The sequence below is a fragment of the Vicugna pacos genome, unplaced genomic scaffold, assembly GCF_048564905.1.
Source record: "Vicugna pacos unplaced genomic scaffold, VicPac4 scaffold_20, whole genome shotgun sequence".
Taxonomy (NCBI): domain Eukaryota; kingdom Metazoa; phylum Chordata; class Mammalia; order Artiodactyla; family Camelidae; genus Vicugna; species Vicugna pacos.
The window spans coordinates 41,171,785-41,181,941 of record NW_027328741.1 but is presented as its reverse complement, the minus strand read 5'-3'; positions in this window follow the sequence as shown (position 1 = coordinate 41,181,941).

Here is a 10,157-nt window from a genome sequence, read left to right as displayed (position 1 = left end):
CCTTCCCCTCTAGCCTCTGACAGCCACTGATCTTTTAGTCTCTGTGGTTTTCCCTTTCCCAGAACACCATACAGTTGGAATCAGACAGTTGCAGAATCTTCCCAGATTGGCTTCTTTCACTTAGTAATATGCATTTAAGGTTCCTCCATGTCTTTCCATGCCTTGATAACTCATTTCATTTTAGCACCAAATAATAGTCCATTTTCTGGCTGGACCACAGTTTATTTATCCATTCACCTACTGAAGAAGAGCTTAGTTGCTTCTGAATTCTGTTGAGTATGAATAAAGCTGCTATTAACATCTGTATGCAGATTTGTGTGTGGACATAGGTTTCCATTTCGTCGAGTAAACACCAAGGAGCACAGTTGTTGGATCATATGTTAGAAGTACGTCTAGTTTTGCAACAAAATGCCAGACCGCCTTCCTAAGTATCTGGGCCATTTTACATTCCCACCAACAATGCATTAGAATTCCTGATGCTCCACATCCTCACCAGCATTCGGTGCTGTCAGTGTTCTGCATTTTGGCAGTTCTGACAGGTGTGCAGTGGTATCTCGCTGTTTCACTCTGCATCCCCTTGATGACAGATGCTGTGGAGCATCTTTCCTTAGGCTTCTTTGGCATCTAGATTTCTTCTTTGATGGGATGTGTGTTCAGGCAATTTGCTCATTTTTTAATCAGGTTATTCATCATTCTTGTTGAGTTTAAAAAATTTTGGTATATTCTGGATATCAGCCCTTTATCAGTGTGTCCCTGCCCTTCACCTGCAGCACCGGATTTGTCCTTTGGGTCTCACTGGAGTGTCAGCTCTTCAAAGAGGTTCCCTGTCTTCCCTCAGCCTAAATACTGTCCTTGTATTTTTCACTTTCATTGACTCATTTTGTTCTTTTTAAATAGCATTTCCCATAATTTGTAAGTACATTAAAAAAAAGGGCAATGATTGAACACCGCCTCCCCCACCAGACTGTGTGCCCTGTGAGAGCAGAGGCCCTGTCCCCACTTACCGTTTCCCATGACAGCACATGGCACATGTCCATGTAAAAGTGTGTAACGTGGGGCCAAACCTGATGAGCAGCTATGATGACACGTTTTGGCTACCATTTATTGAGTAGAATTTGTTTCTGATCTTACTAAATCACATGAATGAAACTTGTTTGTTTTGAAAAATAAAACAACAAAGCACACCTCAATGTGATTGGTACTTCCTACTTAGCCTTCTGACCCAGGAGGGGATGTTCACCATCATTTTGTGGAGGAGGTTGGGGAGGTAAAGTAAGAGAGTGAGATCAAATAAAGTAAAAATGCTAACTATCGGTTGGCTTTATTTTCACTGGCATGAAAGTTACTTTAAACACTATCTCAGCTGTTGTTCTGTTGTTTTAAACATTTCTCAAAGAATTAAATGGAAGCTCACTAAATCCTGAAAGGGAAATTGTGTGCTCAGGTCCTGAAAATTGTTTATGTCTGTTCTTGAAATGCAAATTTTCCCTGCTGGTTACAGAAAGTCGAGGCGGGAACACAGCAGTGTGCTGTGTGTGTCTGCCGGCTTAACGGGATGCTCAGTGTCATTTTCATTTTCTTGTGTTGCAGTTTATGACGGTTTTCCATGAGATATATTGCTCAGCCTTTCCCTGAATGAAGGATTGAATTTTCCACAGGAAATCTTATGAAAGAGAGTGACAAGGCACATGGATTTCCCAAAAAGGAATAGTTGATGAAATAAACTCTCACTATGGTGACCTTTTTTAATACAAGCCAGTTGAAAATTTTATCAGTAGGTCATATGCCACAAATCTGTCTAAAGAATAAAAAGATTCAAAATTTATAGTAGAAACAGTTTGAATCAAGTAGAAATTATGATTTGAACACTATTTGTTGTTAGAACTTATACTCTGTCTTATCATAATTGCCCGTGGTAGGAACTGGATCATTATTTATTTATTAAAAAAAAATCCACTAGGTGCTATTTGCCCCATTCTTGATGCGGCAGTGCTGTGGTTAGTTAAGTTGGGCCATTTTGGAAACTTAGCTAGATTTTCCGGACATTGATTTCAGCCTCTTTATCTTTTCTACAATCTCTTCTTTTGTGTTGGCCTTTGGTCTTTTGACAACGTGGAAATACTGCACGGATCTGCCTTTCCCTTTTTTCCTGTCTTTGTGGGAAAAGATTTCCATAAGACAGACAACTAGGTTATTAAGGATTTTGTGTGGGGTAAGTTTGGTCAGTTTTAAGGATTTCAGTTAATACGTATTGATACTTGCTATTCAGCTAACGACAGTAAAACTATAAACTAACTTAAGTATACATCAGTAAGTATAGTACAATAAGCCCATCACCCAGATTAAGGAATTCACAAACTTTTCCATATTTCCTTTATTCAGACCTTTATTCTTTTATTTGTCCTTTGTTGAAGTATTTGACAGCAAATCCAAAAAGACATGTCATTTTACCCTTTGTACTCAAGTAGGCATGTCTGAAAAATGAGGGCCTTTCTTTTAATCAGGTTTTTCCATTTGACCCATGTGCTCGTTAAATACCAGCTGTATCAGGCATCTCACTAGGCATTAGGGATCCTTGGGGCAATGAGACAGTCCTGGCTCCCAAGGAAGTTAAGGGCTGATGGAAGAAAGCAACACAGGAGCTTGGGTGCCTCACTTAAGGTTCCTGCTGGATGAAACCAAATGGACAAAATATGTGCACAATACAGTAGGATTCAATGAAGGGACTTGTCAGACTTGTAGGGCAGGCCATGAGAGAGGCGGTCAGCAGGGCTACAAGAGGAGGAATCATTTGATAAGAATCTGAAATCCTTACTGCCAACCTTTCTACCAAGCCCCCAGGGCCCATCACACACAACCCTGTGCTGTAACTGTTTTTGATTCCAGTTACCACATCTCCTTCAGGAAGGATTTTAAGGTGGAAAATATTTAAAATCCGTAATTGTTGCCAGAAGGGACATAGAACAAGGAACATGTAAACAACAGAAATGTCCATCAGCACATGACTGGATAAAGAGGAGCTGATACGTATATACAATGGAATACTACTCAGCCATAAAAGATGCCATTTGCAGCAACATGATGGACCTGAAGACCGTCATTCTAAGTGAAGTGGGGTGGAAAGAGAAACAAAAATGAAATATGACTTCATTTATGGGGAATCTACAATTAGTAGCAATAATAATAAGACCATAAATGAACTAAATATTATTTTGATTTCTTGAATATATGTAAGCACATCTGACTGTCCTTTGTGATTGGATTACTATATTCTGTTTATTATTCTTTTGTAAATGTCCTTATTCCTCTGGTAACTGTAATTTTAAAAATCTAAAGATCTAATCTGTTCTTAGAAAGAGTAATTAGTACATATATGTAAACTAAAAAATGCAATACACTCAATACATGTATTTACATGCAATATGTGTATGTGAAGTTGAACTGTAATAATTCTACCTAATAAAACTGAAAAAGGAAAAAAATAAAAAAATTTATTTTAAAAAATCACCTCTCTTTAGATATTAAAACGTTCATTTCTGAGATTCTGTGAAAGACAGCATGGAAGTAGGTTTTTAAAATTTTCCCCTTGCTCCTCAGTGAGCAGCCTGGGTTGCACAGCTTGGCCGTCACAGTCACCAATGACTTACTGGCTTGCTCCTCACTTGTTGGGAGGAAGATTAGCTGCTTCAGGAATATTTATGCTCTTAGAAGTTCCTGAAAACCCCACAGAGCTTCTGTTTACATGGAGTGTATCTGTCAATAGACCCCATTTTAGAAATTAGAACAGAAAATTTAAACCCAAGAACTGACAAGCATTCGCTGTCCCAGCACATGGTCAAAGCAGTGTTGCCACGGTGGTGTGTGTTGGTTCTAGAAAAAATGAACCGTACACTCAAGAAAGAGGGTGAAACCACAGATCTCATCTCAGCAATGCTATGAAGAGGTGGGACCCAAAGCCCCTAAAACAGTGCTGAAGTCCCCAGATGTCCCAGAACACACAGAGCCATGGGACCAAGAATCCAGTGTCTCTCGTGGATCATCAGCCGTGGAGACCGCGTCCTGGGTCAGGAGCAGAAGTAGGAATAGCAGGCACACAGTCCTATTACAGCAAAGCTTTAAAGGTTTTGAATTGACTAAAAGAGTGGCAAAGATTTGCATTTAGACTACTACATTTCCTCTCCTGGAGACGTTAGAATGATAACACTGATTAACAGAGGATGATTGTAATGGATTAAGTATGTTACTGATGACATGAGCTGCTCACACTAACCCTGCACTCAGTGTAGACTAAGCCTTTTATGTACACACTTCATTAGTTCTGTACACCCCTGCAAGGTGACATTAAGCACTCATACAACCATGAAACCAGTGACTATAAAACAGTCACAAGGCTTCCTCTCCAGCATGAGGTAGCAAAACCAGCAAGGATTTTCAATGACAAAAGCCAAAATCATATATATTTGGGAAAGAAAGCAAACAAAACATTGAGGAACAATAAACCAAAAGAGCAGATGGAATGGAAACTTTTATTGAAGAAAGCAATGATTGATTCAATTAAACAGGTAATGTCCCTGGTATAATTGAACCATCAATCCAAATTTTTGGAATAGTGGGTTGTGAAATTACTATCTCACTTAATGTTGGAATTCCTAGTTGGACCAATTTGATATGCATCACTGGTGCGATGTTAGCTATTTAGGTAAATAACAATATTCATAATTTTTAAGTTAACAGGAATCATAACACAGGACTCCAGATTTAGGGAGAGAATGCAAACAACTGCTGTCATACTCCATCCAGTAAGGACACGTGTCCCTGAGTCACCAAAGCAATGAGAATTTGCACACAGAAAACACAGTTCTCCACTTGTGACAAATACGAGACCATGAGCCATGAATTACAAGAACAAGCAACTGTTTAAATGCAATGGGCAAAATTTTTTATCATCTTGAAAACATCACTGATGCACTAAGTAAGAAAAAGTACTGTTTTACTAACAAATCTAACTGACACAGGGGTTTTTCCAAGTGAGAAGGTAATTCCAAAAAGTGCAGTAAAATGAGTTAAGACGATCTGTGCAGTGACGGAGCTGATATTAGACTGACCAGCATCACGATTTCTGGTTTTACACTTGCTCTCTGCTCGTCACCTCTGACACAAGAATGCATCATATGATTTTTTTTCTTTAGGAAAAAAAAGATAAATAAAATCTAACTAGAAGATGTGGTATGGAAAGCAGTAATGAAGTTATCTAACCTAATAATGCATCCAGTGTAATGTAGCACTTATTCGGGCACTAGAATTTTTTAAATCATGATTTATTTTATATCCTATTTCTATCGTAAAGGAGGCACTTAAAGTTTTCTACTTTATTCAACATATCTTGTGGGGGTTGTGGTATACAATTGTATGGCAGTTTTCAGAGAGTTAAAATCGCCTCTGTGGTTGTGGTCAGGAAAGGCAAGGCTCCCTCACAGCTGCGACGGAGAAGGAATCCCTGGAGTCGGGCTTCGGGCAGCTTCCGAACTGCATGTGCTTGCACTTGGCACAGGACACCATCAGCAAGTGTAACTGTGACAAGGAGATTTCCCCGGGGACCTGGGAGGTGCTCTAACATTGTGAAGCCACTTGTTTCCCAGTTAGGTAAGGCTTGGAAAAATAATTTATTAGAAGTGACTTCCTTTGTATGTGCCTTTTGTCCTGAGTGGTCACTAATTTGCATAAATATAAAATAACCCATAATATAAGAATTGAGGTACCCCATCTTTCCATCTACCTGTCTATTTGTTTATCATATTTATACTTAGGTTACATTTTCTATGATGTTCAATTCCAGGCAACAAAAAAGAAAGGTTACAAAATATTTCTTATAAAAGCGGAAATGGGTCTAAGGGTTAAAAACCACTACTGCTAACAAAAAAAGCCAGATAATACTTTTAATCTCAATTGCATCAGACCTTCCCGAATTCCTCCCTTAAGTTCACTGTTACAACAGTAATGGAATCTCTGTCCTTCCAAGACTCGGGCCTGATCGCCATCCATCCAGATATCTGTCTGTGGGTCCCTACTTGTCCTCGAGGCCCCCAAACACACCTTACGGGTTGAAATTTCTTCAGTGTTCCTACTGTAGGGGAAACCTGGATGTCCCAGTCACTGTCCAGGAGTCACACCTGCCTGCAAAAATCAAAGTCATGTGACTGAAACGGGACAACCCAGGTGGTGTGATAGGGCTGAAAGCTCACCATAAACAGGTTTGGGGGCCTAACCCATGCCCTCCGGCTTCTCACATGAAGAAGGACAGGGAGGCCCAATTAGCCACGAGATTGTGGGGCTTCATTACTCCATGAATAAAGGATTTGTGCCAGTGCCACCTTTAGACAGGGAACCCCAGAACGCAGACTTGGAAGCATCCTGTCCCCTCCCCCCTGAACAAATATTCTCTCAAGACACATAGTGAGAGATGGGAGCCCCGGTGAGCTCTAGAATAAGATGCAATCTGAAAGACTGCTGGTAACAAATGGTGTGGAGCTCGGGCAGCCCCCAGGGCCACCAGCCCTTGTGGTATCACTGATGCCCACAATTCCATCCACAACAGTTTCTTCAGGACATTTATGCACATATAACCATCACACAAAAATGATTGCTTAGACATATTATAAGAGAAATAACATTATGAGAATGCCAAATTCATGACAAGTAAGAGTCAAGACCCCAGAGTATTTACTGGATGAGATCTCACGTGTGCTCCACAGTGAGCTTTAAACCCTTAGGACACAGTCTTGAAACAGTAGGCATTTTCTTTCTTTCCTCCAAGTTGGCTTTACTGGAGAACTCTGTAGACACAGGAAGACTCTGGATCCCACCTCTACTATTTACACAAAGGGCTCATCACGTGGAGAGGGATCAGCGCTGGTGTGACCGGCTCCAATGTTAGCACTCCAGTGCCCAGCTGCCTGAGGAGCAGAGCTCCCACCACAGGAGCAGAGACTCCCAGGAGCAGAACTCCCCCCACGGGCACTGCAGTGCCTGCAAGAATCAGGTGTCTGATGAGTGAGCCTGGGGCGGGCAAGACAGGAAGCAAGCACCGCTCCCTCAAGCTCTGCAGGTGATCTCTGTGTCATCTTGAATAAATACAGTCAGCATTAAAGATGTTTGACAAGAGGGTAAAGGGTAAGGCCTCCCCAAATCTCCAAGCATTCTTTTAGTGGGAGTCCTGTTAGAACACATGGTGACAAGAGACGCTGGCTTTACATGCGCACGTTGCCCTCAGGGCTGCAGGGGAGGCCACGGTGCTGCCTCTGCACCACCTCTTGCCCTCGTCCCCCAGACCTCACAGTGGCCACTGACTCGTTTCTCTGACTTTCTCTCCTTGGTTGTGCTGCTCTTCCAGCTTTTAAGAGCTCATAAAATCCTCATCAGAAAATCTTTAATAATGAACCCAAGTCAAATGAAATCAACCAAAGAGACACACTGCCGTCTTCATTACTTTATATTTTAGGAAGATATTCTTGAAGACGACTCCCTGACATGAAGGGGTGGATGGAGGGGAAAAGAAAACAAGACAACCATTTTTGGGCCCATAAAAAATGAGAGGTAACCAGATGGTGTCTAGTCTTCATTGCACCTCTCTGCCTGCCCCAGTTTCACATGCCCCTCCCAACTGAACTCATCAGAACTCGACTGAAGGAGACGGCTGTGCAAATTTATTGGAAACCAAATCAATCACTATGGAAACAGTCTCCCAAACCCAGCGAGAACACAGTAAGCTGACCAGTGCCAGGATCTGAATACGTGCAGATCCAAATTCCGACCCCCTCCCTGGTGGGTGTACTTACAGTGGGGGTGTCGCCGTGCAGTTTGTCTGCATCCAACATATAAAAATGAAAGGGACTCCAGTTTTCAACATCACAGTCCCTCTGAAACAACTGGTGGTCAATTAGCGTTTGTCGCCAGCAAAACTCGATTTTCTCCCCTGCACATGGAGGTCAACACACAGAAGTGACTGATGATCCCCGCTGCGAGTGTAGCTAAACGTTTCTAACCAAACTGGCTCCATCAGCCTCCTGATGATCAGGGGAGTGTTGTAGCCGCGGGGCTCTGCACACTAACGGCCAGGCAAGGAGGGCGCTTTCTTACATTGGGGAGAAAAAGGCTGGAGCAGCACTCGCTGGAAATAAATACTAATTAAACCTTCAGGTGCGGTTCTTGCAGCAGAACTCACCCAATAGATGAGGCTCCCTCCTTGCTGTCCAGTCATGTGAGTCAGGCTCATTTATATACCTGTGTGTTTGGTTTAGCAAGTGAATAATGTCTGTTTTCTGGAAATTATATGAGGGTGGGAAACCTTCCAAACATGTTGATTTATTTGCTGTGGAATTTGTTTAATCCTCTTAAGAGCATTTAGAATGACAAACTTCTTAAATTAGCATGTTTGCCTGAGAGACCTTTCCAGGCACATGGGCCGAAATCTAGGACAACCCAGAAACAAATTCAAAACCGTTTCAGCTGCACAGCACCACAGAATGTGTCCAGTTTGAGAAGCAAGGATTTTTTCTCCACACACTTTTCCTCTTCTGCCCAAATTAATCAACCTCTGCTGCTCTTGTATAATGAGTATCGTGTGACTCATCTTCTCTGCCTGTAAAATGGAAATGGGAAATACTTCTGCCCAATAAAATGTCATAGAACTATCCCCCAAAATTTTATATATTAAAAAAAAAACAGGGCTTTACGCTGTCCAGGGATATGAATCATTTATTTAATGTATCAATTGTTACTAGAATAAACTTTTTAAAATGTAACCCCTCCTCAGAAAACTTCAACTACTATTCAATAAAAATATCACAGAAAATTTCTGAAAAGAATTTAAAGGAAAATCATATTTAACTGAATCATATTCAAGGCACACTGAATAAATTCTGTTTAGAGAACTCCTACTTTTTTTTTAATAAATGAACTATAAGAATACACCCAGCAGTATTCAGCAAATCTTCATTCCTTATTTTAAAATTCTGAAGGCATGCTATTTTTCTTAAACCAAATGAGGAGGTATTCGCAAGCCAATGGACAACAGAATTACCTAAGAAGACATTATAAAGCAGCAAGAGTAACTAGCACTATGTCAAGCATTCTGCCTGAGAGTCACTCGTACCATCTCATTTTGACCTGACTGCTTGGAGGTGAGCTCCATCAGCCCATTCAACACATGAAGAAACTGAGGCTCTGGATGGTCATGTTTCCAGTACATGGTGGAGCCAGGATCCAAACCCGGATCTTTGTCTATACAGCCTATGCCTTTACCAGATCACACTACATTTCTCACTCTTCAAATGCACTCAGTCCCCGAGGTAACACACCTTCCTTGCGTTTCTAGGAATTTTAGGAATTACTGAATTACAAGGACTAATCAGACATTTGTGTGGCCTAATTTTATATTTTCTGGTTTTACTGAATAAGTTGAGGCCGAATTCATTCTACTTATGAGAAGTCCTGAGGTAGAGGAGAGAGGGGAAGATAAGCCAGACATAAACAATTTCAAGGGGTCCACTTCATGAAGGAAGCAAAGTATTAAGTAAACCACTTCAGCAACATGCTTGTCAATAAGCCTTGGTGTCTCTGTCTCAGCCTGAAGGAGGGTAAGCCCTCCAGCCCATCTGCCTTCCTGTCACATACCCTGGATGTTCTTGGTTCCCTCACCTGTGACACGTGTGTTCTCCTAGGATTCTTTGTAGAGATTAAATGATAAAACTAAATGCAAAGGGGCTACCTCATTGCCAGATAGTAGGCCCTGAACAAATAATAAAATTATTTTGTTTCGTGAAAATGGGAGACAAGTCTACCAATTAAACATTCCTGATAGAATCCCAACAAGCCTTTTAATTTTTCTGCCAGAAATTGTAAAATAGCATTTCTTTTTTGAAGGCTGTATCCATTCTCCCTACTTTTTACCAATCCTGGCTGTTATCCTGAAAATCTATTCCCAGAACTTGGCATCCATCTCCCATATTTAAATCCTTTAAATTTGAAGTTATGATGAAGCTTGGGCACATAAAGTTTCACACCATAATTCACAGAATAAACAAAGACCACAGGAACAGGGCCATCTCCAGACCCCATGTGCACAGGACAGGCTCTAAACTTCACAAAATCAGAAGCAT